Below are 9,373 nucleotides of genomic sequence, written 5' to 3'. Positions count from 1 at the left end.
AGACCTTCTGGCAAAAGCCAGGAAAAGCCACCAAGAAAGACCAAGGTAGAAAGCAGAGTCCAGGCTCCTGAAGCTGAGGCTCAGTTTAGGGGTGCAGAGCCTGAGCCAATCTCATCACCATCCTGAGCTCTCGAATCCTGCTTGTCACAGAAAGAGACACCACCCTCTTTCTCTTCTCTCTCTTCCTTTTTTCTTCTATTCTCATCACCAGCCAAATACCTTTCTTTTTTTTCTTTCTAATTCCAACCCCTTCCCAGAGAGAAAGTATCTGTTGATCCAATTAGTCCCAGTATTCCTTGGGCAGAGTGTTCTTTCCAGGCCACTTTATGGACAGGACTTGGAGCAGGTACCAGCCTGATTCAGTCAACTGAGAGCAGGGTGAGCTGATCTCCTCATCAGTAGATGGGGAAACCCACTAAGGCTTGGCCTGCCCCAACCATCAGCCAGACCCACCATCTTTAGAGATTCAGCGATTTGAGAACCCATGATGCTCTTCTAGCCCTCCTCATCTTTGCTTGTGCTGGAACCCTCACCAGCCACACTCAGCTTTCAGGACTCAGATCCACGCTACCCTTCCCATCGTTCCTCCCCCAGGATGCCTTCTCTAAACCCCTCCAGCTGGAACGAACACCTCATTCTGGGTCCCCACAGTTAGTTGCTGATAACATCTCATTAGCACTGATTTCCTTCTTTGTTTTATTATTGTGAGTTGTTACCTGTCTGTCTCCCTAATTGGGTTGTAAACACTGGGAAAACAAACTATTTTATCCATCTTCCTGTTTAGTCCAAGTGCCTAACACAGAGCATTGCATAGAATAAGTTTTCAGTTACTTTGTTGGAAAATTAAATGAATAAATGATCTGGATAAACCAGCATAACTGATTATCCCAAAATTATTTCTCTTTTCTCTTAGATGCTTCTTATAAATTTGTTTAACACCAGGAATAGACTTTAAAATGCTGAGAGCCAAAGACCTGCTCTGTCTCACCTTCCACCTGCTCCTCCTCTGCCTGATCCAGAGTCCTTCCCTCTGTCCCAGTAGGGAGCCTGTGGTGGGGGCAGTGTGGGCCACCCAGGAACCTGTGCGGCCGTGGGTTCTGCATGGAGGGCCTGCCAGGGCAGCCTGGGATGTGGCTGGACTGCTGCTGGGTCCTGGGCAGGGTGGGAAGCATGGGTAGCTCCAGCGTGCTCTCCCTCACGTCCTTGAAGCTTCCCCTGTCCTCTGACTCAGCTCCAGCATCTCAATTCGTGGATGAATGCCCTGGCCCTAGACAGAGGGCTGATTCAGCCCAGCAGGGTTTCTGGAGGGCTCCCAGGAGGGGGAGGCCAGGAAAATGGCCAAGGGGCAGTGAAGTTGGGGTAATGGCAAGTTCTCTCCAGCTGCAGCTCACGGCACATTTTTCTCTGCTCCCACCTTTACCCCACATTCTTCTGGTGCCCTCAACAGTGTCCAGCTCTATGGGGCAAACAGGAGACTTGAACATACCTTGGGAGCCCAGCTACTATTATCCCACGCCCTCATGTCCTGTCCCAATCGCTCTCCCCACATCCGGATTTAAGTGTGTATGTGAGTGTATTCAAGGGTGCACGCTCCTGATGGCAGATGCAGATCAAGCCTCTAGGCTAGGGTCCCTAGCCCCTAGCCTACTGCAAAGAGAGCCACAGAGAGAGTTAAGCTCCTTATTGAGTTCAAAGAGGCCCCAAAGAACTCATTTCTTTTATATAATCGATATAATTATACCAAACTTGATATCATTTAATAAATTAATATCAATAAAATGTACATATCAGTTTGGTCATTTTTGACAATTGCGTGCAACTACCATTCAAGTTATAAACTATTTCGATCTCCCCAGAAAGTTCCCTCATACCCATTTCCACTCAGGCCTCTCCTATTTCAACCACTATCTGATTTACATCACCATAGATCAGCTTTTAAATCTGCATCCAAGGAGACACCACCAGACTCTATGCCCCATGAGTATAGAGACTGCCAAGCAGCATCCAGTTCTGAAGCTAAGGGGCTGCGGCCTCCTCCCACCCTCCTTCCAGGCATCCCCACTCCATACCGGCTCCAGGCGCTGCATGACAGAACAGCAGGGTCAACAAACAGTGCAGGGAACAAACACAGGAGTTGGAGCCAGAGGATCTGGGCTAGGGTCCTGGGTTTACACAATGAACAGAGCAAGGCCCTTAATCTTTTAGAGTCTCTGGTTCCTTAGCTGCATACTGGGAATGGTGACGGTCACCCTCCAGAGCTGCTGGGAAGATGAAAGCCAATTTTGCAGCCAACTTTATAGATAGAGGCAGGGCATCAATCAACTAATTATTTAACCTAAATAGCTAACATTTACTGAACTTTCTTGGGTACCAGGCCTCATGCTAACAACTTCCTTTATCTCCATTCTTCAAATGAGAAAACTAGGACTCAGAGGAGTTGAAAGATGGCCCCAAGCCAAACAGAATATGATGGAATCAGCATTTGACTCTAGGCAGCCACTCTAGGCTCACACTCTTGACCCCCTATTCCATTCTTCCTCCCAGATGAATACATTAATCGAAAAAATGAACTATAGTCGACAGCAGTTTGTAAACAATGATGTACAATGTAAATGCTGCTTGTTATCATTTCCATCAGCAAGTTTTGAGAGCCAGAGAATTGGATGACACTCCACAGGCCTCACCCCCTTGTGAGTCTATCCTAATTAATCACAGAGTCGTAGTTGCTGCTGTGATTGGACCCATAGACTATTACATTTCAGTTTCAGAGGCAGAAAGTCCTTCTTCATATCTAACTTAAGTCTTGCCTGCTGTAGTATACCCAACATCCAGCTCACTACTGGCCTTATGTAAACTATGTTGTGCTTGAGGATGCAAATTAGCTTTCTGCCCTACATGGCATCCCAAACTGCTGAGGCCTGGAGGGGAGAGAGAGGGGCGGGAGGCAGGGCTCCATAATCTCCTCCAGTCCTAAGCATGTAAACCCTAGGGCTTCTCTAGGGACTCAGGAGTAGGCAGGCAGGAAGAAAGGGGCCTAGAGAGGGTGTCCGAGCTGCCTCATCGTCTATTCCTCTCACTTCCCACTGTGGCCTCTGTGCTTGCCTCCTTTCACCTGGGAATCTGCCCACCACAGACATCAGCCCCAAGTCCTTGTAGCATCTCTCCAAGGCTTGTCAAGGGAATGTTTTGGGGACAGGAGAGCAGAGGGTCTGGCAGAGCCCCTGGGAGAAATGCCTTGCCTTCAGTTTAGTACGAGTATAGAGGCCTGCTCGCTCACTGCTTGACTTTGATTGGGCCAGGGCCCATCTTCTTCCCCTGCCAATGAAGACAATGTCACTGACCTCAGGGTGCTCAAAGGCTCAGATGATATCAAGACATAAAAGGACTTGGCACATCAAAAGCTGAAGTTCAGCCCAGGGGATTGTTTGAGGTACACTATGATTCAGAAAAGGGCTCAGACTCACCTAAGCGTGCTCAGGGCCAAAGACCTGGCTTGCTGACTGCTGATGTAAGCTTTTGCAAAAGAAAAAGGAGCCTTTTCTTTTTGGTAGACATAGCCCCAAATTAAGGTCCAACAGCTTGGGAAGTGGAGGTGGTACCTGGACTTCAGCCCCACTTACATGCCTTGGCTAAGCCAGGCACCCTTGCGCAGTGAAAAAAACACACATCTCAAGACAGCAGCGCGGGGAGGCTCCTGTCTACCCTTGGAGGTAGCTTCAAGCTCTGGGTATGTCTGTGCATCTCTGTACTGCCTGTGTCTACTCAGTCTTGGAATGTGTGATGTCGTGTGTACTTCCATGAACGTGCTTTGCCTCTGGTGGATCTCTCTGACCCATGTCTGGGAGAAGGGACATCTATGGGAAGGTATCAGCCTGTATGTGCGTGTACCCACAGTCATTTCCTCACCAGCCTGTACCTTCGAGGGTGGCTTTCTTCACTTCCCTCATTGTTCATATTTTTCAACCAGATCCCATGTTCTGTAAACTCTTACATTAGCACAACAGGGCAGAGCTGAGCCATAGGAGTGAGTAGAGAAGCACTGGGCCCAGCCTGCCTCCAAATCTTCTGCTTCTGCATTTTCCTGCTCTAGAAGGGTCATGCTGGGCCCTTGACTACAGCATGGGACAGGGAAAAGGCACAGCTATTATACAAAGGACCTAAGTTCCCTCTGCCTGGGAAACTCTGGGAGACCCTGCCAGATCCCTAACCTTTCTTGAACTCACACCCATGCGGAACACGACTAACTTGTTTGTTCTTTGCTGGATAGGTCTTGCCCAGTCTTGCATCTGCACCTTTGCTCGGGCTGTTTTTCTTGTGGCATGTTCTCCTATCCTTCAAGACTGCGGGCCACCATAAATAATGGTAGCTACTTGCTACAGAGCACGAGCATGGTGGAAGCATGAATTACACACATCATGGACGTTGGTGTATATATGTGTATTATACATACAATCTCATTTAATTCTCATAACAGTGTAATGGAATAGGCATTATTAGCACCCCAGTTTTTGAGATAAGGAAACCAAAGTCATACTGCCTTACTAGCTGACTGAGACCATTGGGATTGGACTCAGCTCTGTCTGCTTCTCAGGCTTCCATGCACATAACCTCAAGTCAGCCTCTGACCTCTGCAGCCCACAGTCACTCTCCTTGCTCTGAGCTTCTGGCATCCTCGTATGGGCAGCAGCCATCCAGACTTATACCTCTAGCCACTGTCTTAAAAATGCATACTTTTTTAACATTGTACCTACCTCCCCAACTAGATTATATGTTTCTGAGGGTAGAGAAGCAGCTCTCTCCCTCCCTCAGAGCCTGTGCTCTGGCCAGGCCTCTACCTCTGACCCCTCAGGGCACCGGGCTCTGCAGGCCTGGGTGGGGAGGAAGTGGGAAGGAGGGCTTCCCCATCTGCCTCTGCGGCTTTGGTATGAAACTATGTGGCCCTTCCAGTATGTTCAGAAATCCCATTCTCACAGAGGCCTTGACCAGGTGAAGCTGACCCCCTGAGGGCAGCTGGGCCAAATGGTCTGGGTCTGGGAGCCACCTTGGAGGTACCTGACATCAGCCACAGGATCTGGTCTATGACACCTCAGCTCACCTAAAATCAGAGTCCTTGCAACTGAGAGGCCTAGAGGCAGTGGCTGCGGGCCCTATTCTCTGCAGCTTTGTCATATAACCCAGTATAGGGTAAGCACCCAGCACTGTGAGGAATATCTCTGAGATGCATTTCCTGCCCCATGGGTGAGGAGCTAGATATACCTATTCTGCTTACAGAAGGAAATGGTAATAAATTCAGAAAGCAGTGCTGTATACTAGCAGTGCTGTATTATATTCAGGAGGGAAGAGCATGGTGGGTTGGAGTGGTGGGGACGCATCTAGGAAGGCAATGTGGAGAGAGGAAGTTGTGTTGGCAGTTCACCAGAGAGCAGCTCAGAGCATAAAGAATGTTAGTTATCCTTGGCAAGGAGGAACAACACGGTCAAGGTAATGGTAATACACACACTATTGCATTACTCATGATTTTGACCTCCACCAACAGTGCAGAGAGGACAGGCCCTGGTATGGACTCCCTGTGAGCACACCCGTACCCAGTCGAGACAGACTTGACTTCCAATATTGGTCTACTGCTATTTTCTACATATGCAAACTTGGTACTTCTCTTCTCTGAGGCTTTGTGTCCTCATCTGTAGAACGGAAATGATAATTCTTACCTCTGAAAGTTCTTTACTTTTGGTTTCATCATTCTTTGGAGTGAGATAGTACTCTCTAGAGAAATTTCTCCTCTTTCCCCAATTTGAATAAGGTGGGGAATCGTACCGTTTGGGTTCCCTGGCTTCTATCTATCAAAAAGTGTTGTTCCCATGAGCTTTTCCTGGTGTCGGATGTCCTAAGGGAAGCAGGGGGCAGCCTTTGTAATCTCCAGGCCTCCTTAGAGACAGAAAGATTGGCTCTGGGGAGACAAGATTGTGCTTTGTGTCCAGGGCAGTGTGGACTAACTAACTGGATGGGCCAGAAAGCAGGGGCTGCAGCAGTTCATGAAAGGGGGTCCCCGATGAGGTCTGGATGAGCCAGAAGGCACTTGCTGTAGAAGCTGACAGTTGAATGGAAGATTTGATTGGTTAAGATGTTCAGTCATGTTTTATATGGATAACTTTTCTGCCTATCTTTTGAGTTTTTTGATGTTTGTCTATTAGTTAACTATTGCTGCCTAACAAACCATGCCAAAACACAAAAGTTTAAAACAACAAACAGTTACTATCTCACGGTAACTATGAGCAGGAATTCTGGAGTGGCTGAACTGGGCAGTCCTGCCTGTGGGTCTCTCATGTTGGCAGCAGCCCCACTGTAATCTACAGGCTTGATTGGGCTGGAGGCTTCATTGCCATGACTATTGGCAGGACTCAGTTCTGCACTGGCTGTTAGACAGAGGCTTCGATTCCTTGCCATGTGTGATGTTTGAGTGTCCTCATGATGTAGTTGTAGTTGACTTCCTCCAGAGTAAGTGATCCAAGAAGGAGAGAACAAAGAGAAAGCTGCACTGTCACTTATACCTAGTCTCTGACGTCACACACCATCACTTCCTGTTTCTATTTACGACAAACCAGTCACTAGGTATAACCACACTTAAGGGGAGGAGAATTAGACTACACCTCTAGAAGGGAGACATATCAAAGAATTTGTGAAAATATTTTTAAAATGATCACAGTTATGGATATATTTTCTTAACAAGGAAAATTTTAAACATATGCAAAAAAAGAGAGAATAGTATAAAGAACCCCCATATACCTATCGTCCAGCTTCCAGTTACGAAAAATATGAACACAGGCCAATATCTTTATCAAGCTCTATTGAGGTAAAAATGACATACTATAAACTGCATCTATTTAAAGTACACAGTTCAGTAAGTTTTGATATATGTTTGCACCCATGGACCCATCACCACAATCAAAATGATGAGCATATCCATCACCACCAAAAGTTTCCTTGTGCCCTTTGTAACCTCACCCCCATTCCCTAGGCAACCACTGATCTGTTTCCTGTCACTGTAAAATAGTTTACATTTTCTGGAATATTACATAAAATCATAGAGTAAGTACTCTCTTTTGTTAGATTCTTTCACTGGGCCTAGTTATTTTGAGCTTCATCTGTGTTGTTGTGTATGTCAATAATTCATTCCTTTTTATTGCTGAGTAGTATTCCATTGTAGGGATATATTGCAATGTGTTTATCCGTTCACCTGGCGATGGACATTCTCATTGTTTTCAGTTTAGGGGTATTACAAATAAAGCTGCTATGAATATTCATGTGCAAGTCTTTGGGTATACATCTGATTTTACTTCTCTTAGGCAAATATCTAGAAGTAGGATGACTGAGTTACATGGTAAGATACGTTTAACTTTTGAGGAAACTGCCAGACTTTTTGCAAAGTGGTTGTACTATTTTACATTACCACCAGCTGTGTATGAAAGTTAGTTGTTCACATTGTCCCTGACACTTGATATGGTCAGTCTTTTTAATTTTAGGCATACTAAAATTAGTAATGGCATTTCATCATGGTTTTAATGTGCTTTTCACTAAGAACTAATGAAGTTTAACATCTTTTCATGTGCTTATTTGCCATTTATATATTGTCTTTGAAAGAATGTCTTTTGAAATTTTTGTCCATTTTTTTATTCAGTTGTTTGTTTACTTCTTACAGAGTCTTGAGAGTTCTGCATATATTCTGGATAGAAATTCTGTCTAAGAAATGGTTTGTCTAAGAAAAAGTGATTTGTAAATATTTTCTCCCGGTCCTGTGGGTTATGTTTTCATGCTCCTAAATATCTTTTAAGGAGAAGTTCCTAACTTTGATGATGTCCAATGTATCACCCTACATCCGCTTTTAAAAAGTTCCTTTTTAAATAAGGGGGATCATGTTTTTGGTGTTGTATCTAAGAAATCTTTGCCAAACTTGAGGTCATAAAGATATTCTCCTATGTTTTCTTCTTCTAGAACTTTTATCATAATTTCAGATTTTACATTGATGTCTATAAGCTATTTAGGGTTAAAACTTTTATATGGTTCAAGGTATAACTGAGAGCTTTTTCAAATTGTTTAACAATTAAAAATTTAATTGTTAAACAATTAAATTTAACAGTTTTTCTAGCACTATTTGTTGAAAAAAAAATCCTTTCTCCACCTTTGTCAAAAACCAATTGGCTACATGTTCATGGATTTATTTCTAGACTTGATACTGTGCCATTAATTTAGTTATCTATTTTTAAACCAATATATACTATGTTAATTACTATAGTTTTATAAGATTTTTCTGTTTTTAATTGAGATGTTATTTACATATCATAATATTCACCTTTTAATGTGTATAATCCAGTAGGCTTTATGTGTTAACAAAGTTAGGCAACTATCACCACTGCCTAATTCCAGAATATTTTATCACCTCCCCCAACCCCTGCAAAAAAAAACCCCTATACACATTAGCAATCACTCTTCATTCCACCACTACCCAACCCCCGCCGACCCATCCTGAGCCCTGGTAACCATTGATCTACTTCTGTCTCTACAAAAATACATCTAATGCTATGGTCACTCCTCACAACTAAACTTTCCTTCCTTCTCCCTACTTTAAGTAATAATGATCCTGATCGCCTCATTCTTTATTTCCTTGTATTCATTTTAAGAGTCTTTGTCTATATAATTCCTAAAACATTATTTTGAAATGTTTACCTATTTATAAATATCATTTTAATAAATGATATTATGCTGCATGTAATTTTTTTGGGGAGGGAGTGACTTACTCTTTTCATTTTATATTATATTGCTGAGTTTCATTCATACTGTTGTTTATCACTGCAGTTTCATTTAACTCCTATGTGGGACTATATACCACAGTATAATCTTCCACTCTGTAGATGGACATTTGGGTTGTTTCCAGGTTTTTGCTATTGTGAATAGAGCTGCTATGAATACTCTTACATATGTTTCCTGAGTACATGTGAGTGAGTAAAAATCTGGGGCATAGGTTATGTTAATTTTCAACTTCAGGAAATAACACAAGACTGTTTTTTTTTTTCTTCCAAAATTGTCCTACTGAGGTATATTCCCACTGACAATGTACAAGAGATAGTGTGGCTGTGGATGCACCTCTCAAACTTGGTATTGCCAGACTTTTAAAAAGTTTTGCCTACTGAATGAGTGTGAAATGATGTTTCATTATGGTCTTGATTTGTGTTTGCCTGATCACCAATCATGTTGAATATCTCTTTACATGTTTATTGGTCATATGTGATTCTTTTCTGTGAAATTCCTGTTCATGTCTCTTGTCCATCTTTCTGTTCAATTGATTAGGCTCATCTTATTTAAAATGGTTATTATTATA

This window comes from Pteropus alecto, unplaced genomic scaffold (assembly GCF_000325575.1).
Source record: "Pteropus alecto unplaced genomic scaffold, ASM32557v1 scaffold131, whole genome shotgun sequence".
Lineage (NCBI taxonomy): Eukaryota > Metazoa > Chordata > Mammalia > Chiroptera > Pteropodidae > Pteropus > Pteropus alecto.
This window is presented reverse-complemented; position numbering follows the sequence as displayed.